This window comes from Clarias gariepinus, chromosome 16 (genome assembly GCF_024256425.1).
Source record: "Clarias gariepinus isolate MV-2021 ecotype Netherlands chromosome 16, CGAR_prim_01v2, whole genome shotgun sequence".
NCBI lineage: Eukaryota > Metazoa > Chordata > Actinopteri > Siluriformes > Clariidae > Clarias > Clarias gariepinus.
This window is the reverse complement of record NC_071115.1, coordinates 25512025-25530949: the sequence shown is the minus strand read 5'-3', so window position 1 is coordinate 25530949 and position 18925 is coordinate 25512025. Positions and strand designations below refer to the sequence as shown.

Sequence of the window (18925 nt, the reverse complement as noted above, 5' to 3'; positions counted from 1 at the left end):
GTTGTTATGCTTACACCAAAAAGATGTCCTGTACTCGGTACTCAGCACCGGTTGCAAGCTTCCACAGTGCGATGGCTATTATTTTCTTTAAAGGTACACACACGCAGAAGTTTGTGTCCCGTCTCTCCATCGCTGGACACTTATGCACTTGTTGCATAAGTGGATAAATGTTTCTTCAGACATTCTAAAGTTCTTCAGCCACTGAGTGTTTGTAAAACCGGGAACAATCACATCCCACCACACTGTTAAATGTCCAAACAGATGGTCTGTTGCGGCGACTTTTTTGCAAAATGTGGAAGATCTGTAACATACAGAACCTGCATTTTAATGTTACACTGGCAGTTAAGTTCATTATATGCTTTGCAACAGTGATAAAAGTTAGCTAGTGATGTGCTTTTTTTTTTAGATGCTTACCCTTGCGCGTCGTCGAGCTAAAAAGTTGTCGTTGTTTGCGTGTTGTTGTAAAAGTTCCCAAACTCTCTTGTCTTTTTTAGCTGTGTTTTCTTTGGCTGCCATCAGCCTCTTTTGAAACAAACTCCTTCGTCTTGCTGTTAAAAACATCCACATGCCGAGAATGAAGAACACCATTCCGTCGATATGCTCCATTGTTGTGTGTTTGTTGTGGCGCGTTTAGATGATGTCACGGCAGTAGAGGCGGCGCAACTATAACGACACGTGAATAATCCCCGCCACTCTAAAGCGGTACTAAACTGCAGTGGAAACGCAAACCGAGTCGAACTGAGCCGTACGGTGCCGTGCCGTGCCGTGCCGAGCCGTGCCGGGCCGAGTCGTACCCCGCAGTGGAAAAGCGCCATTAGAGAACTGCATCAAAGAGTGGCACCTTGGGGTCACAAAGTCTCCATAACAACCATCAGCTGCTATCTTCATGCCAACAAGCTGTTTGGGAGACATACAAGAAAAAAGCCTTTTCTTATCTACAATCACAAAAATTAACATCTGGAGTTTGCTTGGCCTTCAACTGGGACTGTGTGCTGTAACATCCTTAGATATATGAGAAAAGCCTTGCGGTACATTGTCCTGGAGCACATCTGAATCTGGTGTTTGTGCTCTGATTTCATTCTGCTCAACTGTGAGATGAGGTGAAAGCCTTTTAAAAAATAACAAATTTCTCGTAATGCATCTTACTGGGTGACTTTCTGTCACCATCGAGCCTTTGACTTTGACCGCTTTGTACAGTTTTACTTTTTATAGTAATAGTCCCTAGTTTACTGTACATACATCCACCATTGCACAAAATATCCTTATAAACAAAGCTGACGTCAAATCAAGGAGACTAGCACACAGATAATTACATTATCGGCACAAGGTGACGTTACAACAAGCCAAAATATCTGTTTCCCCTGTCCACACAACACCACTGAAAACGGAGTTTTGGAAAATCTTCACTTTGGACAAAGTTTTCCAGAAATTTAATTTTCAATGACCAAAACTGCGAAAATCTGATGGCTATGCTTTGGTCATGCTTTGCTCAAAACTTGGGAGTTTAACCCTTATAAAATACATTTTTATACTGCAGCGTATTTCGAATTTAACATTTTGTTATAGGCAATATCGTGCCACAGAATAATAATTTGCTAAAATAAGTAAAAGCCAAAAAATGACTCAATTTATCACATTTCATTTTATTATCATCATACATCCATTTAGCACATTTTGCTCTCAAATTGTTCATTTATTATAAAAAAAAAGGCTAGAAAAAAAAATTCAAACAAATAAGCTGCATGTACACACTGCAGTATTATACAATATTAAATAGGCTTATCCAAAAAAGAAATATAACAAATCTGAAGGAATCGTGAAGCTTTGTTTAGTTTCTGAAAACTTGTTTTTCGAAACATTCATAGTTTTTGAAAAATTAATAAGGCGCTGAAAAATTAATAAGGCGCTGCAGCTTATTTTATCATTTGGGCCGACGTACTTTCGCCTTATAAAAGTGCCCTTTATGTGGCAGTGCTACAAACTAGATGTGGATTGACAAATAAAACTGGATTTCTCTGTAACCCATCAGTTATTGATGGTTATACATTATCTGGTGGTTAAGGGTCGTTTAGTTGCTGTATGAAGGAGATCAACCATGGACTGATTCTTCTGATCCTACTTCGGGTTTACAAAGTTCCTGATCTGTGGGAAGAAATTAAGCTCATCACTGCACTTCAAATCACAATGGATGCTTTATACATTACATTTTTAACTTAAATACAGCAAAACCTCGGATTTTAAATGTGCACGCATGTAAAGCAAAAGCAAGTGTCATTATAGAGGTTAAAGATCTATTTTCTCTTTCTCACTCTCTGTGAGCCTACACTGTGTGTGTGTGTGTGTGTGTGTGTGTGTGTGTGTGTGTGTGTGTGTGTGTGTGTGTGTGTCATTAGACCCTGTGCCCCTCCCCTCCTCTTCTCGGATGGATCTTCAACCTCTCTAACTCTCACACACACATACACAGCAGAATCACTGCTGTAAAGTACAAATAAAACAAATTAACCTGCACTTTACCTTTGAAAAGAATCGTGGCAGAGCCTTGTTTTCTTTAGTGTGTGTGTGTGTGTGTGTGTGTGTGTGTGTGTGAGAGAGAGAGTGAAGACGAGAGGAGGAGGAGAGGGGCACAGTGTCTAATGACATGCGCACACACACAAAAAAAAAACAGTGCAGGCTGAGCGAGAGAGAGAAAATGGATTTTTAACCTCTAATAGACACACATACACAGCACATGCGTGCACAAACACAAACTGAAACACTTATCTATCAGGATTTATTTGTACTTTTAGGTAAAGGTAAAATGCTGGTTAATTTGTTTTATTTTTACTTTATAATTTTGTATATATTTTTTTATATATTATTTTTTTGGGGTTGTGGAATGAATAATCTGAGTTTTCATTATTTCTTATGCGGAATTCACTTTAATTCACAAGTGTTTTTATGAACGAACCCGCTTCCGGAACAATTATGCTCATAATCCAAGGTTCCACTGTATTGCATAATATTTGCATTTTCCATGATATTAAGGATTAAACTCTTACTCTGTGTTACTGTCAGTTTCTTGTAGAGTCTAGTGTAGATATAAAATGCTCCCACAATTAGTGATAGAAGAATGATGACTTCAAAAAGCCACACAGACAAAAACACTGTGAAAGCTGAGAGAGAGAGAGAGAGAGAGAGAGAGAGAAGAATTGTAACAGTATTTACAGTAATGTGAAACAGTAAAAGTTCTGTTTCTAATGTCTGTTTAAGTTTTCTCATTTCATGTCAGCTGATACCATAAGTAGAATTGTTCTCTGGTTTTAATGTATCTAAATGCATGTTAGGAATTTGGGCCAAAATAACAAGCTTTGTATATACTATCTAATCTAGTATCCTACATTAAAGTACAGTAACCCTGACCAGACAGGTACCAGACAGGTAACAAGGAGGTAACAAGGAGTTGTGTTGTATGTGTGTTAAATGATCATGTTAATTCTGTAGCTATAGCTTCATATTGGACCACTCCCTACTTGCACACATCAAAGTAAAAAGCATCCCTCTGGACACCAGTCCTAATGTGTATATGCTGTCTCAAACAAATACCAGGTAAATATTTCTGAGAAGCTAACCAACCACACATCTTATTGGGTTCTGTTTTAAATAATCATTCAAATAATGTTGGATTGTTTGTGAATAAATCTTTTAGTCCAGGAGACTCAATATACATTATCTGCCATAACACCTTACTGCATTCTTTATGTGTGTATAATTTTTACAACTTTTTGTTTCTAACAGGATTTTTAGCCCATAAAAAAACATAGAGAGTTAAAAACATAGAGAGTTACCTGGACATGGGAGTAGCTCAATAGTGTTGCGTGCATAGCTGACATGGTTTTCTACATGGCAGGTAATGTTTCCATAAGGGTTTTTATCCATCAGTAAAGTCCTGTTCACATCCTCTAGCTGAGTACGTGAATTTAAATTAGTTTTCCAGATAAAAAGGAGGTTTTCTCCTTCAGCAGTACAGTATGCCTTTGTGACATCAAAAGACGAACAGCTGCACCACACTTTCACTGAGGACACCACAACTGCAGCTTGGAAATAAACATATCACAATAAACTACTGGTGTAAAACACATGAACAAATCAAAAACACAATGGCACATCAGAAACGGAAAACCAGAAACAGCAGGTTCAGGTCTCAGAAAACAAAGGTCTTATTAAGCATCACATGCTTATTGTTGATTAGACACGGTTTATTACTAGTACAGTTAAACATTGGATTGCGAGCATAATTTGTTCCAGAAGTGGGCTTATATAATCAAAGCACTTGTATATCAAAGTGTATTTTCCCATAAGAAATAATGGGAACTTTGATGGATCATTCCACAATCCGAAAATATTCATATAAAAATGATTAATACGAAATATAAAGTAAAAATAAAAAAATTTACCTGCACGTTATCTTTAACGTGAAAAGAATCGTAGCTGTAGTGATTGAGACCAAAGAGAGGAGAGGAGAGGGGTTACTGTGTAGGATGACTTTCATGCACACACACCCATACACACTAAAGGAATCACTGCTTTATGAGACAGAGTCAAAGACTCTGGAAACTGGAATCTTCATCAAGGAACCTCTCTAATGACACTTGTTTTTCCTCTTATTGGGGATTTCCCGGAAATGTGACATTGCATTGTCGTTAACCAGATTCATCTTTCACAGTGCTACAGCCTTTTTAACCTTTTTTTTTCACGGAGTCTATTGTTGCAGTACAGTTGCTAAATAACAGTCACTACACTTGGACACAAAATAATAACAAAAAATAAAAATGCCTTGCGTGCACACACATGTGATCACAATGTTATCATAAACAATACACATGCACACGGATGTTGACTATTTTTGTCATGCACGCAGACTAAGACTGCATGTGTGTGATCACGTGATGCTCAGTAGACAAAGTAGATACATACTACAGTACTCATATTTCAAGACCTTGCTCGTTTATCAAGTTAAACTTTATTAAAAAATTTTGCTGATCTGGCAAAACGCTCGCAGACCAAGTTCCTTGCAATCCATGGTTTCACTGTATTATGAAAGTGTATATGAAGAGTGTAAGGATTTCTTGAATTTTTGGTAAAACACCATTTGTCTACTCAATGCTCAGCCTGTATTCTGCTTTTCCTGCCTGGATCCAGGGAACCCCTCAATGAAACACACAAGTCAGTGCTCAGTGAGATGTTCAAAGTTTATTGTGGGAGACAGGAGTATATATAGGCGCACACACACAAAGAACCAAAAAGGTGGCTGCAGGAGTGTTTACATCTGTTCTGGAGTGTTTATAAAAGATAAGGTGAAGAAAAACAGAAACTAAAAGTAGTTCTGCATTTACGAGCGTTCAACAGTTTTACGACCCTTAACATATACTACTATAGAATGTGTTTATTGATAGTGCAGTGTGTAGAAGTAAAAGAAAGAAAACACTCTGTTTTCACGCACACAGAATATCATGAAACACACAAAAAATTAAATATTCCCTACAAGAAAATATATTACAGTTTTTCAGTCTGTCATCTAGTGGGCTCAGTAAAGATGATTTAATAAGAAGTTGTGTATGCTAAAGTGAGGAAAATTTTTTTAAAAAAATGAAAATCAGAGAATGTATTAAATAATATTGTATAAATGGCTTTGATAAAACCAATAAAGGCATTAGTAGATTTATTTAGGCTCATATTTTAGCTTCTTGAGACTTAAATGACCTGTATGAATAAATTTTCTCCAAACTACTTCACAGTATATCCTTCTAGATTCCTCATATGAAGGTCACTAAATATAATTATTTTGCCAAACGTCTTTCTGATTGAAAACATTGATGAGGTTCATAGTCATCTAGCACTAATGAAGAAGAACAAGAGGAATTGCAATGTACACATCAATAGAGTCTGGATCTCAGGCGGTTAGTGATAACATTCTTAAGCCATACACTACAGTTAAAATAAACAATTTTAGTCAGATAAGTTATTTTTAATAACTGCATCTATAACATCTTTTAAACTGCAGTATTAAAAATATAAAATATATTTGCTTTTTTTCAGCTAACAACCACAAAATTATCTGAAAATTTGCACCACAAACTCATCATATAGCCCTGATATGTGTTAAGGTATGTTTTTAAATGTGTTTATTTGCCCTATGTGCATGTGCAAATACAGTAATGTGCATGTAAAGTGATAAAGCTTAACTGTAATATTTAGGGTGTTTTGGTTTTGTGCTTTTGTTTGTTTGTTTGTTTGTTTGTTTGTTTATTCATAGTTTGTTATTTACCACTAGTTTGTTGTTTACCCCTAGCTTGATACCCTAGTTTGATTGCACCCCTTCGACACATTAAATTATGTTGAAACTCCACCCTAATAAAAAACGGTCTGCTCTTGCCTCTGCCTCCCCCCAAATGTGACAGGCCTTAACATAAATGTTTCAGTATACAAGTGAATATATGTTTAAACAAGGAAATTATTTGAATGTTGTAGTGTGCTGTGTGATGTGATTAGAGGGTGTGTGGTCCTACCTTCCATGTTCAGCTGGAGAGAATAACTTCCTGTATTAGTCCCGGTTGCATCAAAGGTCTCTAACCTGTATGTTCCAGAGTCGCTCCTCTCTGCACTGGTTAGTATCAGAGTTTTATTATAATTAACAAACTGCCATCCTGGGATATTTGGTGTTGGTGGGTTACTTTGGGTTTTTCTATATTTTAAAATGATACGGTCAGCAAATGTCTTGTCTGTGGTCTTTAGGTCAAACCCATCCACCAGGGGCATTTGCAGGTGCAGTTGTTGTCCCAGAGCTACATAACACTGATTACTCTCAGTAAATCTACAGACAACATGATTATGCAAACCTGCAAATAAACAAAAACAATATGTTGTCTTATTATACTACCTTATTAAAACAGAGTCTACAAAGGTTCAAAACAGTACTGTAAGTTAATTGTGCGAGCTGCAGAGCTTTTTCCACCAATTTTAGCAAACTAATCTAATAAAACATTATACGAAATGTCAATAGTTCACATTTGTTCATTAATTATACAATGATTAAACAATGAAATAAGACAAGACAAGACTGGTCACTATTATTTCTGTGAGATTAGTGTAACTCTCTACTGGTTGAACTTTTTGTGGATTGAAGCAATGAAATAAAACGAAAGTTTCTGTACAAAGTTCAGGAAGAACTAATCAATTTATTTTAAAAATGAGTATCAGTTTCATTAAAAAAAAGGTGTTGCTATAAAAATTTTTTATATTATATTATTTTTACTGATTATACTTGCTTAGTTGCTTCAAAGAACAAATTTTTGGTTGTCAAAATGTTCTTGGAATGTTAATTTGCCAACAGTATGAGCATTGGAAGTATGATAGGTTGGTTTTAAAAGTTGTTATTACTAAAAGGAAATTGGAAATAATTATGAAAAGCCTAAGCAGGACTCCGGTGATGAGAGCACAGAGCTTTTAGGTCTGTGTGCTTGATTCCCAATGGATTCTCATTTGGAAGTGAGAAGTAATATCTGAAAATGAGCTGGTTAGCAGCTTCACAGCTGCTCTTTAAAAATAAGGGGGAAAATGGGAAAAATGTAGGGTTGTAGGGCATTTCCTAGTCGCATTTGTAGCTGAGACCAATCAATTATGAACTGTGAACTGAGTGATGTAGCTGAGATCATTGTTCTTTTTATTTGTCTACTTACTAGGACATGGGTGGAGTTCAGTGGTAACGTGATCACGGCTGACATGATTTTCTAAATGGCAGGTGACGTTTCCATGATAGTTTTTATCCAGTATGAGAGTGCTGTTTCCATCCTCCAGTTGAGGGAGTGTGTTTAAATCAGAAGTCCAGTTGAAGCGGAGGTTGTCTCCATCAGCAGAACAGGACACTTTCATGACTTCAGGGGACGAGCAGCTATAAGACACTTTCACTGAGGACACCTGAGCTGTGGATTAGAGATAAATACCTCAGGATTAATTACTACTGAGACCCTTACCCTTAAAACCCAAGTTATTATTACTTTTATAAAGGGTCAATTTTACCACTACCAGAATATGGGAATGAAGTTGCAAAAATGTATAACTCACAATATAAGTATATTATTATTATTTTTGGGTCATAGAAACAACCAAAAACAACCATAGAAACATGTAGATAACTGATAATGGTTGTGGTTGTGTGTGTGTGTGTCACAATGACATGTATTTTATGTTATTTTAAAAACACTAGAAACTACATCATATAGATGAAACACATTAATCTACATCTTTAAAACTGTTTCAAGATCATCAAAATGGGCACATATCTGCCAAACATCTCAGCTTGCAGAGGATAGGCATTTATTCATAAATTTAGGCATTTAAGATAGGCATTTATTCATAAATTTCATATGTTCACTCCTTCCCATAATTAGAAAACAATATTGTAAAGGGTTTTCCCAAAATTTTCTTTTTCTTTATTCTTATGTTTACATAAGATTTTACATGGAAATATGACTTAATTTTATAAATAGAAAGTTATTGTTAATAAAAGTTTGTAGTGATATAATTTGGCAAGGTAATGAACATTGGGACACTGCTGGCATTAAGTTTAGGCTTAAATTACTTTGATCAAATGCCTACAGAACAACATTGACGACATGACATTGTGATAATGTTGAGCGAACAAACCCCAACACAATGTTGCAAACATAATTTCAAAGCAATATTAATTAACAGCTTTTTTTATTCCATCACTCATGTGTAATGCTCATCCTGCTAATATTAGAGTTTTTTTATGTCTGCATCATTACAAAAAGATAACCTGAGTAAATACAAAATGCAGTTGTTGTTTGTTTGTTTTTTTCATTTATTAAGGGGAAAAGGCTGTGTAGCTGCCATTAGATGCAACTCATTTATTTAATTCATAATGTTAAAAGGTTCAGTAGACTAATCATTAGAATAAATAAGTAATATATTTTATTTAATAATACATGTTAATTATTTTCATATTGTTCTACTAAATTTTTTATAAAGAGGTGGAAAGTTTTTTCTTTCTTTTTTTTGTTTCGCTTGGGAATTGTTTAATTATGACAATCAAGAGCTTCCGGGGCACTGCAGGCGATGTAGCCACACGAGGTGCTGCGTTAGTTAAAACATCATTAAGAGAGTTAAGTTAAAAGGTGTAAGAAGTAAGAAGAATTGAAGAAACTATATCCAAGTTTAAGTTTATTCCTCTTGAGTCAGAGAGGCCAATGAGGTATGTGTTAACGTGTTTGTTGTATGTATTTTTCATTTATTATGTGTACCTTTAGAAGGTTTATTTAAGTTATTTATTTCTTTCGTAGTTCTGACGGCATTGTTGGGACTTGAATGTAAAAGACGTTGTCCGAATAAATGTCAGTGAATCCAAGAACGACCTGAGCCTTTGTTTAAACCTCGAGGGGAGTAATAGGCTGTTCAAACCTCACAGGCCCTATGTAAAAAAGTAATTGCTCCTAAACCCAAACTGTTAAAAACAAAGCCACCTCAATGTAAAAGGTTTAGTAACAAGTTGCACAGCTTTTTTAAGTTTACTTAACTTTTTGAGAAATTTACTGGTCTATATCTAAATCTAACTAAATATTTCACATTGCTGTTTAGTTGACACAACATGTACCCAGTTCATAATCTTAAGTTGACTCCAATTCGAATATTTAAGTCAGCTTAAGTAGTATTGGTTGTGGGCTCAATTAATTATATTTCTTGACTTTCTTGACCAAATTTTCATCTACTCAAAAAGGTAAGTTGAAGTTGTTGAAAACAATACCCTAATAGATAAAACACACAAACATTACTTAAAAAAAAAAAAAACTGTATTCTTCCAAAACTAGTCAAAGTTAAAACAGTGATCTGCATTATTATTTTTTTTTTTTTTAAACTAGCAAAGATGATTTTTTTCCCCCCTATTGTGTGAGACACAAAAAGAGAGTCTATGGCAGCAAAAGTTTCTCAGCATGTGAATCATGTCTCTCCAAGTCCAATAGAAATCGTTATTAATCTGTTACCCTTAGGACTACAGTCCCCATTAACACCACAGCAACTTTATCAGCTTGTTCATCCTCCTTCAGTATATCCAAAAGGCCATCCATCACTTCATATCTAATTATAATTAAAATAAAATATTTATAAGTATTTATACCTCCAGAGAGAGTAAAACACTATTTCTGGAATTCTAATGATGGGTTAAAGCTAAAGGTATGAGCATTAACAACTCTGAAGCCAAACTAACATGGACATTTTTATATCCCTTAACTCACAAAGTACTAAAGCATCCAGATTTTTTATAGAACTCTAGTTAGCAGCTGTGTGTCCTGGGGAGGAGCAGGACGCTGTTGCTGTGCAAAAGTCAGGGCAAAGTCAGGAAAAAGATAGATATGGTTAGCTCACTGCTGTACAGTACAGTAATTGTGAGCCTAACGTTAACTAAGCCCACCTTAATGATAATTGTCTAAAATACCTCTAAGCTAACTGAAACGTAACTGAAACGTATAGAATAAAGAATAAAGATTTCAAACAACAGCTATCTTCACCTCTTTAGTGAAATTTAAAAGCGTCAGTCATGTGTTTGCGTCCTACGAAAGGTAAATTGCTGGCTCAACTTCAGTTTTTTTGTTTATTCAGTCTGTGTCTCCAAAGTTTTCAGGAAAACAATTTTACCTGTCGTCTCAACAAATACCACTGCAAGATGTTGGGCCAACAATACAATATTAATTCCTTCAACATTGATCTAAATGGACTTTTTACAATAACTAGTTTTTCCTACCCTTGGCAGCAACAACTGCAATAAAGAGTGATCAGGAATCTCTTTCTAGGTTTCTCATCATAATGTGGAGACTAAAGTTAATGTATTGTAGCATTTACTATACCTTTACATAAACACTTCAAACAGTGGTGATGAGTTTATCAAAAGAAAACTATCAAACATTAGTTTATCATTAAATTAGTAAATCAGTAAATTATCATTAAACAGAGTTTTTACCAAAATTCTTTTGGCCTGCACTCAGCAAAGAAAATGCAAAAAATACCGGAATTGGGTTAAGAAATGTCCAGTGTATTACTAAGGCCTGAAAAGCAACTGTCAACGTCAAAGAGACAAAGAGAATTAATTCTAAAAGTATAGTAAATATATATTATTTAGTGTGTAAATAAGAGCTTAACAAATGAAACATGGAGCTGAACCTAAACAAAGACAAGACAAACTAGGAACAAGGCAGACGAGAAACCAGAGACAAGACATACCAGGGATGAGACATACTAGGAACAAGACTAATGACTGATCAGGTCGGTGATGACTGATCAGGTAATAGTAGTTAGTTTGGGTTAGTAGTTAAACTGGTAATTGTCAGGATGGATGATGACCTAAATGGGTTAGTATCTATGCGGGTTAGTAACTGAACCTACAACGAGACTTACATACAAGAGGCTAAGCACACAAGAGGCTAATCCATACTAGAGGCTAAAGCCACTAGCGGCCAATCCTACTAGAGGCTAACCCTACTAGCGGCTAAGCACTCAAGGGGCTAAACATATCAATAACTAAACATAGGAGGAACTAAACATACAAGATACTACATATGCAAGTAACTAAACATACAAGGAACCAAACAAGAAGCAAACAAACACTGGAGACACACAGAGCAGTATTTACACATTACCTTGAAACAAACTAACCACACATACTTAAACAGAACAGCTCCACAAATTAAATGCATAATAAACATAAACATAACAAAACTAGAGCCTCCTTAAACAGATGTTACACCACATAACTCAAGCTAAATACAAAATAAAACAAAACAAATGCCCTAACTTTGTTGTAGTGTATTGTGATTGGAAGTTGTGTGATCTTACCTTCAGTGTTCAGCTGGAGATGATATCTGTGTTTATTAATCCCATTTACATCAAAGGTGTCGAAAGAGTATGTTCCAGAGTCACTCCTGTCTACGTTTAGTTTTATAGTTCCACTTTTATCAAACTGCCATCTTCGGAGGTATGGTGTTGTTTGGTTACATTGGGTTTTTCCATCTGTTAAAAGTAAATGAAGTGAAAACGTCTTGTCTATGAAGTTTAGGTTAAACCCATCCTCTAGAGGGATTTGCAGGTGCAGTTGTTGTCCCAGAGCTACATAACACTGATTACTCTCAGTAAATCTACAGACAACAGCATCCTGGAACAGTGAACCTGCAAAGGAATAAAATATAAGAAACATCCTTAATATTATTAAACACAGATTTTATACACACCTTTTAATTCTCTAATAAATAAGTCCATTATTACAGGAAAGCTGGATTTAGTACTGTGCTATAGCTTTCTCTTACAAAGGAGAAAAAAAAGTAGAAATGAGTGCACATATTTGGTAAAACCACTAGGCAGCAGTCTGTACTGCTTTGTGTGTGTGTGTGTGTGTGTGCGTGTGTGTGTGTGCAGAACTGCACTTTAGAATCAATGGGTGCACCAGTGGATCCAAGAGCTTAAGGACACCTGAGCTGGTTTATCTTCCAATTGAAAATGATAAGGACAAATTTAATGTTACATCAAATTAAGTTTTTTTATTATTATTTGCTCTGATATTTGCATTATAGTTCCTAATGGTTCTAAATAGTGTCTCCTCGTAGGCCAGATGTCTGTTATGCTTTCTGACAACCAGAGCTTAATTATTTAGTTACAGTATAATGCCCACTGTGGCTGATGTCTCTGTGTACTTCTCTGACAACCATTTTTATTTGTTAGTTTTTCTAGCTCTTTTTTAGATCACATATTTACATTTACATTTGGGCATTTGGCAGACGCTCTTATCCAGAGCGACTTACATTTTTTTCGGATCTTCCGAACCGTAGTCCAATGCCTTAACCACTGAGCTACCCCTGGCCCCATATAACAAAGAAACATTACTGAACAAGTTTGTGTTATTACCCTCAAGTTTTTGGGTGTGAATTTTCCATCTGCTGGGACTTTTGCAGGGGATCTGAGTTAACCACGCAGCTGAATAAAGCATCGATTAAGGACAGGTGGGCCACATGTTAGGCTAAAGGCTAGGGCATCTGTTAACATCTGTTTGTTAACATCTGATCTCTCAAAAATAAGAAGTATTAGAAATGTATTAGAAGATGGATGACCTCAGAACTAAGATTGTCTGAAGTTACCCGCCTGCACAGTGGTAACAAGGCATGATGGATCCATGTTCTCATTCTGTTTACGCCAAATTCTGACTCATGTCTCATGAATGTCTCAACAGAAATCGAGACTCATCAGACCAGGCAACATTTTTCCAGTCTTCAACTGTCCAATTTTGGTGAGCTCGTGCAAATTGTAGCCTCTTTTTCCTATTTGTAGTGGAGATGAGTAGTACCCGGTGGGGTCTTCTGCTGTTGTAGCCCATCTCCCTCAAGGTTGTGTGTGTTGTGGCTTCACAAATGCTTTGCTGCATACCTCGGTTGTAACGAGTGGTTATTTCAGTCAAAGTTACTCTTCTATCAGCTTGTATCAGTCGGCCCATTCTCCTCTGACCTCTAGCATCAACAAGGCATTTTCGCCCACAGGACTGCCGCATACTGGATGTTTTTCCCTTTTCACACCATTCTTTGTAAACCCTAGGAATGGTTGTGCGTGAAAATCCCAGTAACTGAGCAGATTGTGAGATACTCAGACCGGCCCGTCTGGCACCAACAACCATGCCACGCTTAAAATTGCTTAAATAACCTTTCTTTCCCATTCTGACATTCAGTTTGGAGTTCAGGAGATTGTCTTGACCAGGACCACACCCCTAAATGCATTGAAGCAACTGCCATGTGATTGGTTGATTAGATAATTGCATTAATGAGAAATTGAACAGGTGTTCCTAATAATCCTTTAGGTGAGTGTATGTATATACCAGTATGTATTGTGTATGATATTTCTCTCAATTCACCCACCTACCTAGAAAACTTTTGCTTTGGACACCTTGAAAGCTACATGTTTACAGTAATGATAGTAAAGTGACTATAAATTGAAAACCAGTAGGTCAGCTGTACAAAAACATGTAGTTTGAATTAATCCATTAGGTTTTATGCAAAAAACATTCGTATATTTTTTAAAACAATTGCAGGAATTGTTTATAAAAAAATATAAATTCACTAACATCTGATGTTTTTTTTTCTATAATATAATAAAATAAATTATCATGCATTCCAATAGAAGAAAAAACTATCCAAAGCAGTTTGTGTGAAAATCCACAGGATTTCAAAGATGACGTGTATTCTCTTTTTACTTGCTATAGATCCTGGTCACAAGTAACAAGAAACGAGATGAAGCCCCTTTTTACAGCACTAATAACAGCTTTACTGAGAAATAGCGGAAGTTTTATGGTTACTATCCCAGGAAGCTTAGGGCATGAGGCAGGGTACACCCTGGACAGGGTGCCAATCCATCGCAGGGCACACACACATACACACGCTCACACACTCATTCACACACTAAGGGCAATTTGAGAACGCCAATTAGCCTACCCTGCATGTCTTTGGACTGTGGGAGGAAACCGGAGTACCCAGAGGAAACCCACCAAGCACGGGGAGAACATGCACTCCATGCACACAGAGACGGGAATTGAGCCTGGCCTGGAATCGAACCCGAACCCTGGTGGTGCAAGGCAATTTTGCTTTTTGCTGCAGGCTCTCTCAATGATGCCTGTACATAAGAAGCTAATATGAGGGTTGGTTACCAATCAAGTACATAAATAACATTGAAAGAACTGTATATCCAACTCAGTGGATACTGCTGTTGGCCAAAATGTTGGTCCATCGATGTTGCCTTTGCTGCTTTTATTTTCCGTGATAAGCTACAACGCTTCTCTAAATTTGCTCTGTTGGCTGACCAATGCTGTGAGTGTGTGTGCGCATGTCAGGAAATATCACCACATTCCATGTTTGAAAAAAGTATACAAAGACAGACATTGCTTTTTTTGGCTAGTTATTTGTGAGTATAATTCTGTTTCCTAAACTGCGCCTATAGAACTATGAATATTTATTGATCAATGATGACTAAATAATTTGTATAGAGAATGAGACAGAGAAACAACAAATTGTCTATTGTCACTCATGCATGCTAGTATGTGCTGAACACAAACACTTTGTATGCTGCCAAAAGACACTCTAGAACGTCACACAGAATTTTTTTCTTATGTATTCTAAATGATAAACGTTAATTCATTGTGCTTTGCGCTTAACTGTGAACACTGTCTAACAGGTCACTAGATGGCGCTTATCGCTGGAGGAACCTAAAACCCCACTGAGACTAGGTCTTGTTGATTATGTCTTAAAGCCAATGCTAAGCTAAAGTTTTGTGTCTCTTTGCTCCTAAGTACAGGTGCGTTAATATTTCTCCAAATGACAAGTAAATACCCTTGAGTAGGATATAAGAGTGTTGAGGATCCGTGGTGGAAACATGAAACCATGAATGCAATTAATAGTTTTGCTGTAATGTGGTGAGAAAGATGTTTAGCACTATAATGCTAGGCTAATCGACCTCTTGCCAGTGAATACAGTACAGGTAGCATACAGAGCCATAGTGAGGGTAGAACCATAGTGATTGTTGCCATATAAGTGCCAGAAATGTTACATTTGTTTTCCTATTATTGGCAATGATGAAAAGAATTTAAGTTTGCCATTATCTACATAACCAATGTTGGGCCAACCTTGTGATTATCCACTGAACAAACATTGCACCGAGCTTGTGATTATCTACTGAACCAACGTTGTGCCGATATTTGCCCACCTTGCCATTATCTACTGAACCAACATTTGGCTAATGTTGGGCCAACCTATGTTTGGGCTTGGCAATGAGCCAACATTGGGACAATGGACAAAAGGACATTGGGCCAACCACTGATGCCAACACTGTATGCACTTCCCAATGTATACACTGCTGTTGTACACTGGACCTTTAGCAGTGTGTTATCTGGGTCTCCCTGCATTTTGGCCTGTGAGAGAAAGACAAAAAGAAAGTCCATCAAGCACAGGGAGAACATGCAAACTCCACACACACAGAGCCAAGAACGGACTCAAACCCCTGTATCTGGAGGTGCATGCCATTACTGCCAAACACTAGACCACTGTGCCTCCTATTCAGCCACTGTCTCCTATTTAGCCAATTTATTGTTACACAAAAAAATTCTCATTTTTCAAACTCTCATATTAACTTACAAAATATACATGTGAATATCAGTTAAGTAACAGAGTATGAATGCCGCATTTCGGAGATTGAATTTGTAGTTCTGACAGGTGGATGCAATGGCACTATCTTTTGCATATATTATATGTAATCTAATTGGGGTATGTAGTACAGTAATCTCCCTAGCAGACATGCACTTTTTTCCGATATTCTTATGGCAATTTAACATGTTAGTCGCTCCAGCAGGTTTTTAAGGTCAGACTTCACATTTACATAATTTATATTAACATTGATATAACCTTAATGGATCATTTTCAACATGGAACAAGTGTTATACCATTTATGGTCAGGCATACACAAGATTACAACATACTGACTGATATAAGCCCTAGTTATGGGTAGTGGGCCTACCAATCATGACAGTGTAGGAAATACCTTAAAAGCTGCAAGGAAAGTTGCCAGATTGGTTGTATTTCTGCCTAATAGGGCTATTTTTATCATATTGGCATGGAAAAAAAAAACATGTTTTGGGATGTAGTAGTGAACATAAGGATCATCTTAACAGTTTCTAAGCCTTATGTTGTGCTAGTTTGTGGGTCACACTCATTATGTTCCCGGTCACTTTTAACAGGATGATTTTATTTCATTATCAATAATACATATATCATTACCTAATGTTGTATTAGATTTTTTATCAACTTTAGCTCTTGTAAACATGCTTTGAACTTGTATTTGGCGTGTTTGTCCTGCAGGCCTTATTTACCTGAGCTCATGCCACTCATTTTTTAGGGAAACTAACATTATATAGATATTATTTTGACTATAACAAATTCTTAGGAAAAACCTATTGTACTATTTATCACATTTTATCACAGAATTTAACAAGATACATTTTTTTAAACTGTGCAACAAAATAACTTTTGTGTTCCCGGTCAAAATTGACCGGTATGATATATTGCAAACACCCACCCGACATACCATTTTTATATTTTATACAAATATTTCTACTTTATTGTATGTGTTCAAATGCCATGTGTTAACAAAGTCATTAAACCTCAAGAGAAATTAATACAATTTACTGGACTTTTTTTAAAGAGGAAACTTGTAAATCGGTCAGATTTGACCGGAACACAGCATGAGGGTTAAGCATTCTTGGCCAAAAAAACTTGACAAATCCCACTATGACACTGTGTTTAAAGATGGAACAAATTTATTCCAGAACAACAAAAAAAGTTATTTTGTATACCAAAGGACAGTATTTCATGTTGTAATGGTTACAAAGTTATATAAACTATTTTAACAGGTTGAGATCATTTTTTCCCCTTTAACGTTCAATAAAAATATATACTCATTATGCCTGGTATGTTTTCATGTCTTAGGTAAAATAGGACATATTTCACATTGTGTGACAGTACATGTGATCCAAAAATGGATGGTGTAAAACCTAAAAAAATATACTCTCCCTGCTCTCTGAGACATTTATTAATGGCTAATCATCCATTTATTGATGTGAGATAGGCTATTTAGACATTTTTAGACATAAATATTTAGACATAAAAAGATCCTACACTACAAACCCAATAGAGCTGCACGTTTCTCATCTAAGATTAAGGAAGGCTCAACACACTTCCTGATTCATGAGTGAAGCTTCATACTGTAAATCATCTGTGACACCCTTCTCTCTTCTTGATACAAACTGTGCCATGGGGCATCACTGGAAATTAGGTCACATTCTCCAAACTCTTGGTATCAGGCATAACATCACTTTATATGACCAACAACCATATGATGGAATACACAGAATCCTGCATAGCACTCCAGAAAGAGACTGATAGATGGAAGGAAGTGGTAGTAGGTAGAAGAGGTTCCCCATACCAACTGCAAGTAAGGGACAAAGTTAATTTGTTTTAACTTGATATTATTGCTTCCTGATTGCCATGGTATGCTTCCTGATAACCAGAGCTTCATCATCTAGTGATCACTGTAGTTCATCATACAGTGCTCACTGTAGTTGATGTCTCTGTGTACCCCTTTTGCAACCATGATTTTGTGTTTGTTTTCCTAGCTGTTTCTAGACATGCAATCCTTATCCATATTGGTCATGTATGACAGGGAAACCATACTAGAGATTGATAAACAATTTTGTGTTTTTACCCTTTTTGGAATTTAATTTTTCCATCTACTAGAACTTTTTGCCACCAGTGGACTTGAAGAAAGGAGCAATTGAAGAGAGGTGGGCTACATGCTAGGCTAAAGGGCAGGGCTAACAGACCCCAAAATCTTCTGCTTGCCAATGTCTGATCTTTCAAAAATAATTTGTATTAAAATAAAGATGGATGAACTCAGAACTAGGATAACGTCTCAGCAAGATGTTGGAGCCTGGCTATTGGACAATTCCCTGGAATCAGTTGTCACTACACATAACCTCCTCTCATTGCATCCAGCAAACTCAAAGCTGGGGGAACCTTCATTTACATTAGTAATCGATGGTGCTCAGATGTGTAGACTGTTAGGAAATGCCATTTCAATAATGCAGAGCACCCAATAATGAAATGTAGACCCTTTAATTAATCAATAGATTTTACCACTGTTTATACTGTCTGTTTACATTCCTCTGGGGCAGAACTTGGGAAATTATACTGTAAATTATACTGCTATACTGTAAATGCACAAGAAACCCTCACGCACCATCATTATTCTTTTCACAATTAAAAATACAGTACCATTATTCCATTGGATAAGAGGGCAA

General features: G+C 36.4%; 1 long non-coding RNA gene across 1 annotated transcript; it reads right to left on the bottom strand.

Moving 5' to 3' along the window:
* Nucleotides 1-1837: 1837 nt before the first annotated feature.
* Nucleotides 1838-4066, bottom strand: LOC128544472 (uncharacterized). Its single transcript, XR_008365798.1, has 3 exons — nucleotides 3825-4066; nucleotides 3039-3152; nucleotides 1838-2142 (listed from the first exon to the last, which is right to left on the bottom strand). It is a non-coding gene; the product is annotated as an uncharacterized LOC128544472 (long non-coding RNA).
* Between the last annotated feature and the right edge of the window lie 14859 nt (nucleotides 4067-18925).